This window comes from Cupressus sempervirens, chromosome 1 (assembly GCF_028749045.1).
Source record: "Cupressus sempervirens isolate cs-2001-9-10 chromosome 1, ASM2874904v1, whole genome shotgun sequence".
Classification (NCBI taxonomy): domain Eukaryota; kingdom Viridiplantae; phylum Streptophyta; class Pinopsida; order Cupressales; family Cupressaceae; genus Cupressus; species Cupressus sempervirens.
Genome location: NC_143118.1, coordinates 180,962,730 through 180,981,079, shown reverse-complemented (window position 1 = coordinate 180,981,079; position 18,350 = coordinate 180,962,730). Strand labels below are relative to the sequence as shown.

General features: G+C 32.8%; 1 long non-coding RNA gene across 1 annotated transcript; it reads left to right on the top strand.

Moving 5' to 3' along the window:
- Positions 1-17,062: 17,062 nt before the first annotated feature.
- LOC149576734 (uncharacterized) lies at positions 17,063-18,020 on the top strand. The gene is made up of 2 exons (XR_016362411.1): positions 17,063-17,468; positions 17,551-18,020. It is a non-coding gene; the product is annotated as an uncharacterized LOC149576734 (long non-coding RNA).
- The last annotated feature ends 330 nt before the right edge of the window (positions 18,021-18,350 follow it).

Here is an 18,350-nt window from a genome sequence, read left to right as displayed (position 1 = left end):
ACGCCAATGATTTGCAAACCTTTGCATTTTTGTAGTTTAAAAGATATTATGGCTTCTATATTATCCAAGACGACCTTTGAGTGGTTGATACATAAACTTAGTTTTAATCTTGATTTTTGTTTGGAACATTTGATGCCATGGATCTCATATTCCATGAGTTTTGTACATGTTTGAAAATATTTTTATATTAGGTGTGTTATATCTTGAAGCTACAATTTGTGTATCTACTTTTGTGATTGATGAAACTTGTGTTCGTGATCAAATTATCTTCTATTTGATGATTAAAAAAAAAGAAGGTTTATTTAATTTGTGGTGCTTGAATATCTTTTAAATGCTAAAAGTCTTTGAATTTCTTGGGTTTTCTTTATCTAGTCTTGTCAAGTCTCGAGTCCCAAGTCAGGTTAGTGTTGTCAAGTTCATAAAAAGTCCAAGTCTTGGAGCTTTGCTTCAAACAACATAACGAGTGTCAAAACCCGACTTTATTATGCGACCCTTTGATGATATTATTGCCTCATTGAGTTGTTGATTCTAGTGATCTAGGGTTGTGTTGTGTACACAACCTACACATGTTAGTGTTGTGTTAACAAGTCTACATTTGTTACTTGCACAGGTTATATTTATTGTGGTTAGAGCCTATATGGGTTGGACAACCTTCATGGGCGGTTGTTTAAATAACGTAGTAAATTGCTTTACAAATAAATCAATGTTTATCATTATATAACCTATTTCATCCATATCCGATTATTATATTTTATAGTGATTTACTTTTTTGGTATCACAACTTCTATACATTTTGTGTTATTTCCTATGTTCAGGGAGTTTATTATTCATTAATATGAAACTTTTTGAATTAAGGTTTATAATGTTGGAAATAATTCTTCAGATTGTAAGTTGTCATTGATGTTACACAAATGTAAGTATTAACTGAGCCATCAGGCAATGAAGTGTGTTATTATTAACCAAGCATTCACGCAATGAAGGACTTGTAGTATTAACCAAACACTTACAATGGTCAGACATCAAGAGAATCCCAATATTGACCGAGTGTCAACGAATTACACATGTTAATTATTTAAATAATTGAGGCCAACTAGTTGGATGTTTAATAATTATTTGAAAAGGTATTCAAGCTAACTTGACAAAGCATATGATATATATATATATATATATATATATATATATATATATATATATACATGAGAGATCAAGAAGTGTAGTGGTGTGTGGATATGTGGAATACATAGAATAAGATGGATATGTGATCAAAGGAAAAGTCAGAGCAGGGAAGTGTAGAAGAAGCTACAAATATTATTCTAATCAGTAAGGATCTCGAGGACAAACCAAAACAGAGATCTGGATTTGCAAAAGAAGTTGCTTCATAAATTAGGTCAAATTACTGTTACCTTCTAACCATTGTAGTAGTGAAGAAATCCCCTAACAGAGTTGACTTAATAGTCAGATTGTAAATTCTTTAACAATGTGACATTTCAAGATTAGAGTATTTGAAAACCTCTAACTAGGCCACTTCTAATAGAGTGATCTAAATCCTCTAACAAGGTCATACTTAACAATGTGTTTTGTAATTTTTAATAGGGTTGGTTCATAACATGGTTGACTTGAGTGAAAATTATTGTAACTAGTTGCATGGTGGTTTCTCCAAATTGGGGTTTCACATTAAATCTTGGTGTCATGTGTTCATGTTATTTGCTTTATGTTTTATGTTTCTACAACTAAGTTACTAAAGGTTAAAACATATTAATATTCATAAGATTGCTTTGTTAATCAAGTTACAACAAGAGCTTAGTTTTGACCGAGTTGGATAAATAATTGCATTATTAGTGAAAAGTTTGATTTGGCATCTAAGGACAGGGAATTGATTTTGTGGTAACTGATTCGCCCCTCCCCTTTCTGTTACTCTCGTCATTTCCAACATATAAAACTCTCTAGGTGTGTACCAAAATGTGTGGTCACTTGTATAAATCCTTATATTAAAAAAAATTCAATGGATTTGAATCCCCAAATGTTGACTTATAGCTTCCTAGTCATAGAGTGCAAGAACTTCCTAGTCATAGCATGCATGAATCCAATGATGATGATAGGGCTCTTAGATATAGCAAATAAGACTCCTATGAGGTGCACTATGAGATGAAAGATTCAAAGAGATGTCAAACAATGAGTTTGCAAGCATGAAATGATCTCCATTGATGCATGCATGATAAGAAAAACTAGTAGAACTAAGCAAGATAAGCAACGAAAAAATTAACATGGATGGAATTTTTTTAATACATAATAATTAAGCTAGATGCAAGAAACAAAGAGCAAGCTATTGCTAGATGATAATGTAAAAGCACAAAAGAGAGATAAGAACAAGCTAATGCTAGAAGAAAAGCGCAAAAGGGTGATAAATTAAAATGAGAGGACCTTCTTTTAAAGAATTTTGAAAATGAGCGTTTGATCAAGAATAAGAGGAAAAAGAAAGATAGGCTAAGATTAAATGGCAGAGTAAAAGCCAAAATTAAGAGGCATAATCAATGAATGGTTGGGATTAGAAGGCAATCATTTTACAAAAGTCGAAAGATTCCATCCTCATGGAGAAAAGAGAAGAATTTAAAATGATTGGGGGAAAAATAGAAGAAAAAGTAGCTACCTTGGAAAAGGTGATTGTGTCCACGATTAGAGATAAGACAAAATTAAATGCATTTTAATCAAGAGGATTAGTGAATAAGAACAAATAATATTAGTTAAGTGCGGGGTTTATTATTATTATTTAGAAAAGTGATTTTCATTTGCACTTACGATAAATAAGCCTCATTATTTAAGCAAAAAGGGTCATTCTTTAAAAAATTAAACTTAGGATAAAATGCTAGATTTAGGAATAATCAAATAAATGATTATGTGATGATTTGCTCAAGGTTTGATGATTTTTAATTATACGAAGATGATTTATTGTATAATATGAAGGATTTGAGCAATACAAATTCACAAAATTTGAAGAACACCTGCATGCAAGAACTTGTTACAGAGAAGAAAATATAAAGAAGTGGCAAGGGTTTTGCTCTAAGAATATGCAAATTATATTATCAGACTAAAAGAACAAGAGATATTTACAAAAGATCAATCCTTATAGAAGGAGATCAAAAAACCTAACAGGTAAATGACATTTGATAATTACTAATTAATTATTAAATGGAAATGCAAAGTTCATAAAGTGAAATCTTAAGAGGGGAGTAAAGGTAATTTAATAAATGAAATGAAATTAACTCTTCACTCTTAATACCCCCCTTAAGATGAGCAACAATGTAGCTACAAACAATGTAAAAAAGAGAGAAGAAACTACAATGCTGAAAGAAAACTTGGGTTCTAGCAACAAGGCTTGATGAGGTACCTAATCACAACCAAATCTCTAGGAAACAAAGAAATAGAGAAAACCACATGGGAAAAATCCTACTCCAAAAAAAGATATCAAAGAAAAAATACAAATGATATGTCTCAAAGATTCTCTCAAAATCATTAGTACAATGAAACCCCCCATAGAGGCTTGAGACTCCATAGTGCCCCCCAGAATGGCAGAACTCCTGTGTCGATGAACATACTAATGTGGCTCCAATCTAAAGGAAACAAAGCCATTGGATAACAAGGATGAAACCCCTGAATGTAAGGTGAATCTAGAAGTCCTAGCTAATGCTCAAGGTAGAATGCATGAGAATCCTAAAATAGAATCTCCAATGGAGGTGGGATAATAGGTGTGTTAAATCTGTCATATGAGAGGAGATGTGTGTCCTTTGATATATCCTCAACAACTCCAATAGGTGGCTCGATAACTAGAGCTACAATGGCAAGTAGTGTTGAATAGTAATTCTATGTAATAGATGGAATTTGAACAGGAGGTGGAGATGTAGAAGTTACAACACTGGTCTTAGGAACTACACATAAGTTTAAGTGACCTGACTTCACCTTAGTAGTCTCTCGTGAAGAAGGAGAGTGAGTCTCCGATAGTGGAGATGGTGGACTAGCATGAGAGAGAGTATAAATGGGAAGAATGATCAATAATCCCTGTAACAATAATATTGCCTATCTCACTATCTCTGATGTGCATTGAATCTTGTGCAAACTCAACTATCTTCCCTATCCTACTGTGTGTAATTTGATAAATAGAGAGAAGGTTAGAGGACAAAGATGGAACACATCGTGCATCATGAAATGTACCATCACTAATGTCAATAGAACCTTTCCCACATATAGTCATAACAATGTTGTTCCCCATCAAAATGTGTGGAGTAGGAGAAGCCTCAAAAGAAGGGAACAGATCCTAAGAAGATGCCATATGGTGTGAAGAACTAACCATCAAGAAGAGTGTGGAGTAGTAGTTGCAGATAGTGCATGACTCTTTCCTATATCTTTTCTAGCTGATTGAAATGATGATGAAGAAGAAGATCTGTGAGAAGTAGAAGGAATATCAATGTTGCTCTTCTAAAGGAGAGCTGCCAAATCTAAAACCTGTTTGGCACAGTCATCTAACTTCTTCTCATAGCAATGTGACTCATCATCATCGTGCTTATTACAATAAGCACACTTAAGTCTTTCTAGCTTTGGTTTATCTCCCTTAGGAGGAGGTGGGCCTAATGTGATGTGAGGGCTAGAATCAATTATAGACTTTGTAGGATGTGACTTTTGTTTCTTTAACTTGGTCCTAGAAGATGGTTGAGCTACCAATGCATAAGTCTGTGAGCCTATGAGAGAAGCCAACTAAGAGAGTAGCTTTCTCTCGAGTCAAACGATCACAAAAAACCTCAAAGGTGGGCATGGTAAAATTGAGACCCAAAGCATCCACAGTGGAATGGAAGGAAGAAGAGAAAATTTGAAAGTTTTCTCGAAGCTTTGATAGAATCGAATAGATGCACTCCTTATTCGTCTTCTTTTTCCTACATCACTGTAAGAAAGTCCTCTTCTATTTGAACCTCATGAGAAAATCCTCAATAGAAGGAAAAAAAATTGGTACAAGAGAAGTAATCTCTGCCTCAATCTGAAGTGCTATGAACTCATTGATGGTACCAAACAAGTCCTTGAATTTGTCCCACATTTCTTGAGGAGTGAAACACTCATCAAGATGAAACTATAAGCCATCTGAAACATTCAAAGAAATTAGACCCATGGCTTCATCCATCTTATTCCTATGCTACAAAGTCTGATATTGACTCTGGAATACTGGCTATACAGTATCTAAACAAAACCACAAACCCTTTGAATGGAGAATTCATTGCATACTAGATTTATATGTCTGATAGTTATGTGGATTTAGAAGTTCTAGACAAGAAGAGGTCTTGATCATTGTTTTAAGAAAGTGTTTTGAAGTTTTCTAATATACTAATATTGTAATAGAAAATAATGGAAAATCACCCACCACAATGCAAATAACCGAACCCTAGCTTGTAGAAGGAATGCTTATACAAGAATAGAGAAAAAAATGTTTAGTTGAGTATCAAAAATACCTGGTATAAAATATTGGTGAAATGACAAAGAATCTAGAAAGTGCTTGAGAAGAGCTTTTCAATGCTTCTTTCGAATTGAAAAACGAAGCAATAACGAGCAAGTTACACCCCTTAGAAGATAGAAGGCATTATTTGACTTTGAGTGAATAAAAATGTACTAAACTAGAAAAAAATACAAAAAATCCCTTCACCATAATCTCTATCTTTGAATCATCTTTCCAACGCTTCTTTTAGATTAAAAAAATTCCTTTGTATGCTCAAGTTAGAGCAAAAAGACTGCTAGGGCCTCCGTAAGAAAGAAAGAAAAGTGCAAACCCTTTATGAATTTTTCCTCTGATCCCTCATATGATCATGGTATGGGTGGAGGCGGAGGAGGTGGCTTGACGATGATGCTAGGGCAGAGCTCTGGTGGTGGCGTCCAATGGAGGAGAGGCATTGGTTGGGTAGTGGCAGTGGTCAAAGGGGAGCGATGGCTGATGGTTTTAAACTTGTAGGTGATTTAACCGTTGCGGTGGTTTTGTAAATTGCTATGCAAAAAAAACATTTACAATTTTTTTTTTGATTTTTAATTTTTCTCTGCCTCATGGTGCGCTCAAAGTGCATGCGAGAGGCCATACGACCTTGGTATGTGATTTTTTTTGCCTCCCCAATCAATGTTGTCCAAAATCAACAAGTTTTATATGAAAGGGGGGTTTTGACAACTTTTGAATCCAACCGTAAGGTTTGTTTGACCTTAAAGTGCTTTGAAAATTAGAGACTCCCCTATTGTCACATAAAATACTCGAAAAAAGCCAGATATATTTTGTCAAACCCTTGTTATTCTTTTCCTCCAAATAAGAACAAGCTACAAGAGGTTAGGCTTTGATACCATGAAGGATTTGAGCAATTAAATCCACAAAAACCGAAGAACACCTACATGCAATAACTTGTTATAGAGCAAAAATACAAAGAAGGGGCAAGGGTTTTGCTCTGAGAATATGAAAATTATATTATTAGACTAAGAGAATGAGAGATATTTACAAAAGATCAATCCTAATAGAAGGAGATTGAAAAACCTAAAGGGAAACCCTAAGAGGTAAATGGCATTTAATAATTATTAATTAATTACTAAATAGAAATGCAAAGTGCATAAAGTGAAATCTTAAGAAGGGAGTAAAGGTAATTTAATAAATGAAATTAAATTAACACTTTACTCTAATATAGTAGTGGTCTAGTATTTGATTTAAATCACTTAGAAAGGGGGCTCATTATTTACTAGACCAAAGGTGAGTGATTATATTTGCCGATCTCTGAGTCATGTGGGCAACACATTGAGTCAAAGAATGTGATGAGATTGAATAGTTCCTTTGAAGAAATGAACTATACAGAGAGAGCTAACATCGAACCTAATCGAATGAAGCACAATGAGCTTGAGAGCTAACAGATACTATCTTCAAAATTAATCGAATGAAGAATAGTGAGATTGGCTGATTCTAAAATTGATTGAACATTGAATCAGGTAGGTTTTGATTACACTGGTTTTGAACTTGATTGTATGAGACAACAATAACGCTAAATTTTAATTTGATTGAACTAGAATCGATGTGCAAAGGCTGAACAAACAACTTGATGTGAAGCAATGAAATTGAACATTAGGACTAAACTTGATTGATTTTAGGGACTATTAGACTACCATGGTTCGATGAGAACTTATATGCCCCTAATTGAATTGAGCACTTGCCCCAAGCAATTTGATGTGAAGTGATGAAATCACTCATGCAAAAGATTGGAGAATATTAACTTGACGTGAAGTAATGAATTTGACATGCCCCTAATGGTGATACCATAACCAATTTGCAATTTTGATAGGACATTCTCGCTCTCTCAGGATCAAATTGAAATGATATTGAAGAGAATGCAAAATGAGATAGACTTGACCAAATTAATTTTAGATAAGGTCCAAGATAATTTATAATCAATCCAGAGAGATTTGAAGATCATTTGGATCAAGTTTAACCACCTGGTGATTAGAATTTGTGCTAGTTTGACTAAGTTTGACCAAGGTTGATCAGAATGATGTAGCATTGATATTAGGTCAAATTAGGTGATTTGCCTCATTTTGATGAAAATATGTGCCTCAAAAGAGTGGTCAACTGTGTTTGTGCAAAGGAATTTCAAATTGGGATATTGACTAGCAAGATTATTTTGGATCTCCATTTTGATCTTGAAAATGGATTCAATGTCAAAATTAGGTAAGGGTGCAATTTTTGTAGAAATTCAAGATAGTTGACAATTATGTCAAGATGATCAAGACGATGATGAAGAGAGATGAATAATAGATGATTACAATTGATCATTTTAGACGATGACCATATTTGTCCAATATTGATGAGATGGAGATGCTTTCCTCATTTCATGTAGAATACAAAGACTAAGATGCAATCGTAGGATGAAAATACAAGTGCAAATTACAGAGGTCCTATTTGCTCCTTATGTTCATCATCGAGCTTTATTTAAGTAATATCGTGAGATCATACAACCATCACTAGTGCCATTGGAACTATGAAGACATGAATATGATCTTTATCAAATAAGATGTAGGAAACTAATTTATGCATCAATAAATAGATGTCAAGATGACCTTAGTTATATTTTCAAAAATTAAATTATATATTTATTAAATAAAAATAAACATGCAATCACTATTTGACATTCCTTTGATCTCTTAAATCATGCAGCCATAATATACTTAGTTTTCTATCTTTAGTATATCTGTTTTCACATGTATCTTTACATGCTTTACTCTCAATTAATCTTTTGCTTTTCCAATAAAAATTTCAACCAAATTATTTTAGATATAAGAATATTTATCTTTATTTAGAAAATTCATGATAATCACATGGTTCTAATGACAAATTTAAAGTTGAAACCTTAGTTGTTTAATTTGTTATTTTCTTCCAATTTTTTATAATTGAATTTCCCTACATCAGAAAGGGTTTTAAAATAATACAGTCATTATTATTTTCTATAGATTTTCTGTAGTCAAATTTTCTTGATTAATAAGTTTTCTTTTTCAAAATCTACAACATAATTCTTTATCCAAACATCAATACAGTAAATTAATAAGCATTATGGAAGCACCTAGGAAGACACAAAATAGACATATATTTCAATAAAATTCTACAATGTGTTTTAAAACCCAACTACCTCAAAACTACAACTAAAATCCGAGACAATTTGCTAATGCATGCAAATCCAAACCCTCTGAAACTTTCAATAGTTCTTTTGCTCCAATTCTAAATTTTTGCTCCCCAAAACCCATGTGTGTAGAAATGAGCTCAAATCTCTCAATATAGAGTTTAACCTCACCCAAGGTTTTTGGTTTTTGAACATACAAAGGTCTTTTCTTAAAATGAACTTTTATTATTTAATGCTTTCATGCACACTTAAAGAACTTTTAAATCAAAATATTCGTTTATATTTTCTTTTCTTCCACTTTATTAATTAGTACAAGCACTATTTAAAGCATAGTCTATTATTTAAATTAATAATAATAATTAGAGCTCATTATTTAAATGCAACTCTAATTTAATTATTAGTAATTAAGTAATTATAATAAAACAACATTAAATCTTTAATCTTTTAATCTTTTAATTCCTACTTCTTAAATTAGACTTTTAAATTAAATCTTCTTAACTAAAGTACACATTTAATAAATTAAATATCATCATATTCTAATTTCTTTTAAACCAATTTTCTTAATTAGACTTCTAAATTAAGTCTTTTAAATTAAAACATATATTTAATTACTTAAATATTCTCATATTTTAATATTTTATTTTTAATCAAATAATATTTAATAATTCTCAATATTATATGATTAAGTCAAATATTATATATTTAAATCATTTACCAAATAAATCACATAGTCAAATCCACATAAAAGCAACATTATCAAAATTGACCAAAACTGAAAAGTAAACAACATGGACAAAGATAAACTCATGGGTTCAAAAAGGGTGAAAAGTCAGATACATGTCCTCCTCAGGACAAGTAATTAGGCCTATGGCTAGGATTGGACTTGAACATTATCTCCCCATTCTTACCATTGAGTTATTGCGATAGGGCATGCTCATCTTGATAATTCAGGGAAGTCGATGCTCAATACCTGCAAATCTGTATAAAACCCTCAAGCATGTACATGTGTGTGTGTGTATATATATATATATATATATATATATATCTGAGCTAAATAGACAATGGCGGGGAGTAGTACATCGTGTAGATCCTGACTAGAAGTTAACTACAATTTCCTCCCCCAACCATATCAGGCATACCAAACATAAATGTAAAACATATATGCGCACACCATACACATGCAAGTATTGGATAAGTATAATAGTAAATCCTAAATATAAATAACATCATATTCTAACATGAATATCTCATCATCATGAGGACATACTAAATAACTTTCTAAGACACACCATATGAAACCATCATAAAAGTAATTTCATTAATTAACTAAGAGAAATTAAAGCATCATCACTACTAGTAGGAAATTGTTACAACATGATGTAATCAATTACTCAACATATCAAAGTATTGCATTTCAAATATCAAATAAGGGCTAACACATCTATAGAAGAGTCATATAGAACTTTAACAATAATTCTATAATGATAGCAAAGGAGTGGTATTACAAACCACCCATGTGCACTTTCAAATGAGATACTATTTAAAGTGTCAGAGGTTAGAATGTGGAACACTTTCTCTATGACACCAAGTTGGATATCTAGGACCTCCTCTCTAGTTACATTCTTCACAACCCTTTCTTTGGTACGTAGTATTGTGCAAGGGTCATGATCAAATTTGAGGATCAAATGGATGTAGGGTGTGAAGCCACATTCACCAATCTAATAAGCACCATTGAGGTAAGTATGTCTAACCTCTCATTGGGTTTGTTACAAAAACCCACACAATGATTCCAATCAATGTTGTGCAGTTCAATGTCCTTTATTTATGAATGCATATCTATGAACTTTGATACTAGAGGGACTCCTTTAAACTTATATTGCACAAGCCTCAATGAAGCCATGTTTAGTTTGGATGCATAAGTTGATGCCATTTTGTTACCTACATAAAAAGATGGCCATTAACACCTTGTTAATAAATCCACACATTAAATAATATTAAAAGAACCAACATTGGACTAATGACCAAGATGATAGGACATGAAAACCAAGAGAAGTAACCCTAGAGTAGTACACTTACACATTTGTGCACCTTCAAAAGTGTGCAAAACACTTGTAGGAAGGTCTAATTTTTTGAGTTTTGGAGTTTGCAGAGTTGCGCACCTCCACAACTTTGAAGTTTGTAAGAGTATTAGACTTAGTGATTCTTGGACTCGAGGGAATTGAGACTTGTCTTCATAGCTTCATACCTTTGAAACTTTTAAGTCCATAAGTGTATTGGGCTTAGCAATTCTTGGACTCTAGGGCATTGGGACTCAAGACTTTAGAGCTTCATACTCATGGACCTCCCCAGGTCCACCAATGCAAATATGGTGTAGACTTGTAAGCACCTAAAGAGACCCAAGAAACTAACTTTATGAGGCCATGCATCTTTTATACCTATGGACTTGCACACGTATGCAAGTCCACAAAATAAATGGACTTAGTAGATTTTGGAAGGATTGAGGATTGGGATTTTCAGAGAAAGGTACAAAGTTTAGAACTATGGTTCTCCATAGGTTTGCAAGTCCACAAAATCAATGAACTTGGGTTGGGATTTGTAGAGCAAGGCATGAATTTTGGACCTATGGGCCTTCATAGGCTCACAAGTCCACAAAAGTAGTGAACTTAGTAAAAAAATTGAAAACCCGAGACTATTAGGTCTGTAAGAATTGCAAAGACAGTGAATTTGAAAGACACCAAAACTGAGACTATGATAGGGCCCTAAAAACTAAACCAAAAAAGATGAAACCCTAAACACAACCAACTTAGGATGAGCCTAAGATTTGAGGCTCTTGAGAAAAAACCATACATGGTGAGGGGACCGAAAAACCTTGTTGGCATGAATGCAAAATTTAAATATCAAAGAAGATAAGATGATGTAGAAAAGCAATGAAAACCACAAGCAGTCACCTAGTGCACATGAAATATTCTCGATCAGAGCATGTTGAGAGCCACAAGGGCACCAAGAACAGTTGCAAATTTAAAAAATAAGGAGAATAAATTATGAAAAAAAAAGACCTCTTATGATCTTTTACAGATCCGGGAGTGGGATAAAAAAGACCCTAGGAATTGTGCTCTCCCTATGTAGGCTTTGGAGTTGTAGAGATACGTAGCTCTACAGTTGTGAGGGAGATTAGTAAACGAGAGTTGAAGGCCCTAAAACCTATAGAGTTGTAAAGATTCACATCTATGTAGGTCCAAAAGGAATTTGATTGGGAAGATCTTGGGTTGTGCAGGGTTGTGGAGCTTTGTAGCTCCACAAGTATGAAAAAGGGACATTTTGTGAATTTTGAACCTTGCGAGGCTACAAAGTTTCATAAGTCTGCAACCCTGCAAGTGTGAAACTACTTGGGGGAGAAAAATGAAACACTAAAAAATAAGAGAAAACTAGAAGATGAAAACTAAGATGTCACACTAGGACCCCACTAGGAAACCCAAGAATCTTCTTGACTATTGAGAACACTCGGGAGTGTATGCCATTTGACTTACCAAGAAGGCACAAGTTATGAGGTGAGAATGTGAAAATAAAAAATGGGGTCCCCTTTTTGTGAAGCCAAAAATAGGGTGTGTTGTTGAACCACAACACTTTGAATATAATAGAAAGATGCAAAGGAGATCAAAGAATATCTACCAAATCAAAAGGTGTAAAGAATGAAGGTAGAGGGCTCACCAAAAATTCAATGATGAAGGTGAACCGAGCATGTAAATACAATGCAAAAAGAGATCTAACAATGGAATAAAGTGTACATCTAACACCAAAATAAAAATGGAGATATAAGAAGTCAGGCTCACAAAAATGTGATGTGAAATGGGGTTCATTGCAATGAAAATGGGATATACCGCATCCACACATAGAAGTGTAGGAGGAATACCAAGATTCCTCCACAAGGGATATCCAATTACTATAAAGGGAAGTATTGATGCTTGATACTCTCAATATGAAAGTCTCTTTGATTTTGTTCCTCCTTTCCCTAAGAGAAGGAATCATAATGTAATGAAAGTAGAGTGACTAATTAAAAGGAAAGTAATGTGGAAATTCATATGATAACTAAGCATGAAAAGATCAAATCTAGAACATCAAAGTAAGTGTTCTTAATGACAAATGAAGAATGAAATTCACCTTGAGAGTTAGTAGAGGATGTCTCTTCAAATTTGAAAATTGATTGTTAAATTTTACCAAAAATCAAAATAGATTTGGTTCTATGCTCAGGAACCTAGAGTCCATAGATTGTGAAGATTTGGAGGCTCTAGATAAGGATCAAAATGGAAGGTCCAAGTTAAAATGGAGGGTCTAGGTCAACTTTGAAATTAACCTAGGCTAAAAATTGAAACTAAGTTCTAAAGTTATAGTTCTTAGGAGCTTGAGGTAAGGGATGACCTAGTAAAGGTCTAGGTTGACCTTGATCATGCTTGTACTAAAAATGTACAATTCCAAAACTCTGACAGAAACCAAATAACTTAGATTTGCAATCTAATTTATCACCTCAAAAATTTGTAAATCTTCTCCTACACACAAGAAAAGTGGTATTTTATTGTGGGGGAGGGGCTCTCCTTGGTTAAACATTCATTTAGGAATTAACCTTTAAATAAGAAAGAATGCAAAAGTAAGACAAATGTAAATATTCACCTTACTTGCCAAATCTATAATGATGGATCTAGAATAGTTATCCACACACACACACACACACACACACACACACACACACACACATGTGAATTCTTGAATAAAATGGTTTGTAAGATATATAGTGATGATGTAGGATATTTCCAAAAATGCAATAGATCTACAAGTGCCAAATCATAGATCCATGGATGTTATATGCTCTTGAATGCTTGAAGGGTTAATGCTTGTGAAATATGGATGAATATAGTTCTCCTTCTTTGATGACCACTTAACTGCCCCTATAAAGAATTAAGCTAGTCCTTGAGAAGGAAAAGTATTATTAATGACATGAAATGATGGCCTTCAATGAAGCCTTACTTACTTTTCTTGAACTCCTTGAATGCACCTTGAGTTCCTTCTTGCAATTGATGGATTGAATGAACATATGGATTTTGTTCTTGAGCTGATGGCACAAGAAGTCTTTGTTCATTTGAAAAATGGATCAATAGTTTTCATATAGAATGAATGACCAAATAAAGTGAGAATTCATATTTCGAGATCAAAATCTAATGAGACAACTTCACCAGGAGGGAAACAAAATTAAAGACCTTGAAATGGGCCAGTGATATCAAGACAAAATGTCTTGGGTTGAGTTTGACCTCGACCTCAACTCAGGATATTTTTTGCATCAGGATGCTCTTCAGGATCTTGGGGATAGAGAAAAAAAATGGTTTGAAATGGACAAAAAAATTGAAAAATACAATAAACCAAGCATAAATACATCCATGTTCTACAAGATCAATAAAACAAGGGCTAAAAACTACTGCAAAACAAGTGTGTAATGTTTAAGATGTAATCATTCAACAATAAACATTATCATTGCACAAATTGTGGATAAAGAATATTGCCATAAGAAGACTATATTTAAACTCAAAAGAACTAGAAGGGTATTTTATTTGGTAGGAATAATGATAATCTTAATTGTCTTATTTTAAATGTCTTTAGTTGTTAGACCATGATTAAGTTTGTATTCTTGGTGAGATATCCTAAAAAGTAATAGCTATAAAAATATGCCAATTTTTAGAGGTCTATTTAAGGGGGGGGGGGGAGAGGGAGAGAGAGAGAGAGAGAGAGAGAGAGAGAGAGAGAGAGAGAGAGAGAGAGAGAGAGAGAGAGAGAGAGAGAGAGAGAACTTTAATATGATTTTTTGTTCTTTTTATCAATACCATTATTCAATACTGAATATTAAATCATATTGTCAATAATAATTTTGAGAAAGGTGTCAGAATATATGACATATATTACCATTATGGAACATGACTTTCAATTATTGAATATTTGACCAACTTATGTAAAATCACTTCTTACATAATTGGTTCATAGTGTTTATTTATTACAGATAGAGTCAAATAAGTAATACTAAACTAGGGTATCTAGAGTTTCATAACAAATTGTTTATATTTAGAGAAAAAAGCTAATTCTTGAATAACATGGTGACCATGCAGATTAACTTGGTTTGTTATCCTTGTGAAAGGTAGGATCACTTTCTAATAGAAGGTATATAAGAGACACTGGTCATTGGTTGGAGGTAAAGTATTCTAATGATGCTCACCCTCATGGAAGTTGAGGAATGTGAAAGATTGATAAATACCATGTTCAAACGATGCAATGAAATACTTATCATATTTTGTATTCAAACTAGAACTTAAAATGTAAAGTTCCCATTTACTTTCTTTAGAGGAATTTGTATTGTCAATAATTAACAAATTGATCTTCATCCCACTTAGATTTATAGGGTTGACACCATATTGTATAAAATTGTATGAATTACAATATAATTGTAAAATTGAAAGGGCACATACTTTGTGATGATTGTTTTAGATTCAATTAGTTAGTTTCACAACATACTTATAAATTAAATTTTGGTAATCATGAAACATCATATTTATGATTGAATTTTGATATTCATGAATGAACTCATTTCAATATCACTCTGGTCTTACCTTGTTAGCATATTAAAAAAAAATCCTTTAATGATTGTTGTGCCTTGTGAATTATTCCTATAATTCATTTCATATAATTGATGTTTTTACAACATATCAAATCATTACAATTCAATTGCATAACTTAAGTCAATATAAATATAAATAGACACACATTCTATGTTAAATAACACATAATTTTGTACTATGAATACTATGAATTCATAATTTTAAGATCATAAGTATAAATGCACATGCATACATATATTTATACAAGAAAAATATTTTACTTTCATCCAATCTAACCAAAAACATAAATCAAAATGAATGTACTATTTATTTTAGAACTACATATATTCTAAAGAAAACAAGACACTCAATTTTTATTTTTATTTTTTTGAATATTTTACACTTAAAAATATACTAGTAAATTCTAGAGTTTAAATATCACTATTTAAGAGTTATAATGACCATGACCACTAGTTTTGAAAAATAATGTGAGGCGAAGTAGGCATTGTGACACATTCGGTATGATTGTTGTAATCAGAAAGGCATGTGCAATTTAGTCTTCGTCAACTAATTCCATAATAGTCAGCGATTACACCTTTTGATGTAAAGGTATATTTTTCGTTGACAAAAGTTAATAGAAAAGTGTAATGATAAAAAGATAAAATAATCTCTCTCTTTTTTTCTATTATATTTAGAAAGGTGTTTTCTTGGCATGTAAACCTGGTGGGGCTGCTGAATTCTACATCTTATGATTATGGGCCATTGACTTGTCAACAGCATAAATATTTATGGTAGGTTTATATTAAAAAATAATTGAACACATCAAGTAAATCTTTCAATTTTTATATTAGGTTTTATAGTTAAAAAATTAAATCTATCATGTAGTTTTATTAGTTTGTTAATGAAGTTGAATATATAAATTTTATGCTTGAAGATGAGTGTTTGGAATGAATTAGATTGAATAGGTACTCTTTAATTCTTGGTTGTCAAAATAATAGAATGATTGTTGATTTAAAAACTATATATATTATTCATTGTCATTTGCGAGTGTAAAAGTTTAATGTTTTTAAAAATTGATTAAATAGACGTTCTTTAATTCTAAAGTAAGTCTATTGTTTATGCTTATGAAGTAACTAATATCAATTGATGTTTATTCTTTCAAAATTTAAAATTACATCTAAAGAAGTTTCTTGTCTAAACCCTAATCATGTACGGGGCTACGCTTGCTCTCCTGGCTACTCTTGCTCTCTTCTTCATCTCCTATTTTAGGTTTGTCCGCACCGTTTGGTGTTCCATTTGATGGGTTGTAAGCTCCCATCCCATAGACCGTGTTGTAGTCTCTTGTTGGACATTAATATTATTTCTCTTATCTTATCTTATGCTTTCTTGACCTTTTTGTACATATTTTCCAATCTCTATATTTTAAATATTTAATAAGATTATTATGCATAGCTTTCATTCAAAGTTGCCCTGGGCCATTCCGCTCTATAAGTGGCTATAACTGTCTTCTACATAAAGAAATATAAAGATTCGAGGCTCGAAACGTTTATGGCCATAAAAGGCACAGTAGCAGAGAGAATCATAATGGCTATGACTTATTCAGTCACTAGAACAACAACTAGAGCAGATTTTGGTGACTTGAGTTTATTTAGGCCCATAAAAGAAGCATTAATATTGGGTTTTGCTTGTAACTGAAGTTCACACATAGTTTTATTTGCAGATCCCGGTTTCAGTGGAATCCAACCGTCAGCGTGTAGGTACCACAGAGAATGGCTATATATACACAGTTAATGTGTATGTCAGTCATGGGTGTATACTAAATGTGTATATCCCCTTGCATGGGATTAGTGGGTGGAGTTGTGTTTATCCCACTCGGGATCTTCATCAAAATCCCAACTTTTCAACTTGGGCGAGTGGTGAAAGCAGTTATGGAATCAATGAATGATCCAGATGCTGTTGCCATAAAACTTCTTGCAGAGTTTGCTGGCATTCTGTCCACCTCCATTAATGGCGGAACAGGGAAAAGAAAAAAAAAGGTTTGCTTTTATGGAGGTGGACAGTCTGCCAAGTAAGCTCTGCCGGGCGTTTTCAGGCAACCCCATCTGGTTGAAACGAATAAATGCAGCGTCTTGAAAGATATCTGGCTGAAAAGAATCTGTTTTTTTGAACTGTAAGATCTGTAGATATGATTTTTTTTTTCGTTGTTGATTTTTTTTGTATTTGTGATTTTTTTTTCCTGCCATTGTTGACAGATCTGAAATAGTGGTTTTCTGGGTGCGATTCTGGATGGAATGTGCGCTCGGATCTTTTCATGGTGATGGGAATTTATTTTAATGGAGTCAATGGGTTGATGATGGTTTGGATAGAACAGTTGATCCAACGAATGGCCGTACATTGTAAAAGTCTTGTCCTTTCATTCTTGAATGACCACTTTCATTATGTTTTTTAAGTAGTGGATGCATTGTTCTCTGCCAGATCTTTCTTTGGGCCTATTGGGTTTCTCAACTGTGTTTCAACGTGTCGTTACAGAGAATTGGCACAGGAATATAACTGTTTTTCTTTATCTTTGAAGAAGACACTTGTGGGAGAATTGGAGTTAACAAGGAAAAAATGCAAAGGGAGAAAAATCTTGCGGCTTTTTCATGTTTAATCACAGATTGGATGGTAGAATATTAATCATCAGTCTTGCAGACGAATTCAGAGCTGCAATTTTTTTTGTTCTCATCTGCGATGATATTCACTGTTTTTTTTTTTTTTTTTTTTTCAATATAAACGTGTAAACATAAAATACAGTTTCGGGCCGATTTAAGCTCGAATGAATTGATTGCGTTGTTCAGTTGATTCGATTTTTATTATATTAGATTTTGAAGTTGCCTTATATCATTAAAATTTTTTTATATATTGTTATTATTTTGAAAGAAAGGTCACCATGAATACTGATAGCAGTTGGCTTTTTTTTCTTGATTGCTGATTGGTCTATTTGTTCAAAAAGTGTTATAACTGCTATTGGGGGGTCTTAGTGGTGGGTATTGGGAGAACGTTTTAAAATGAC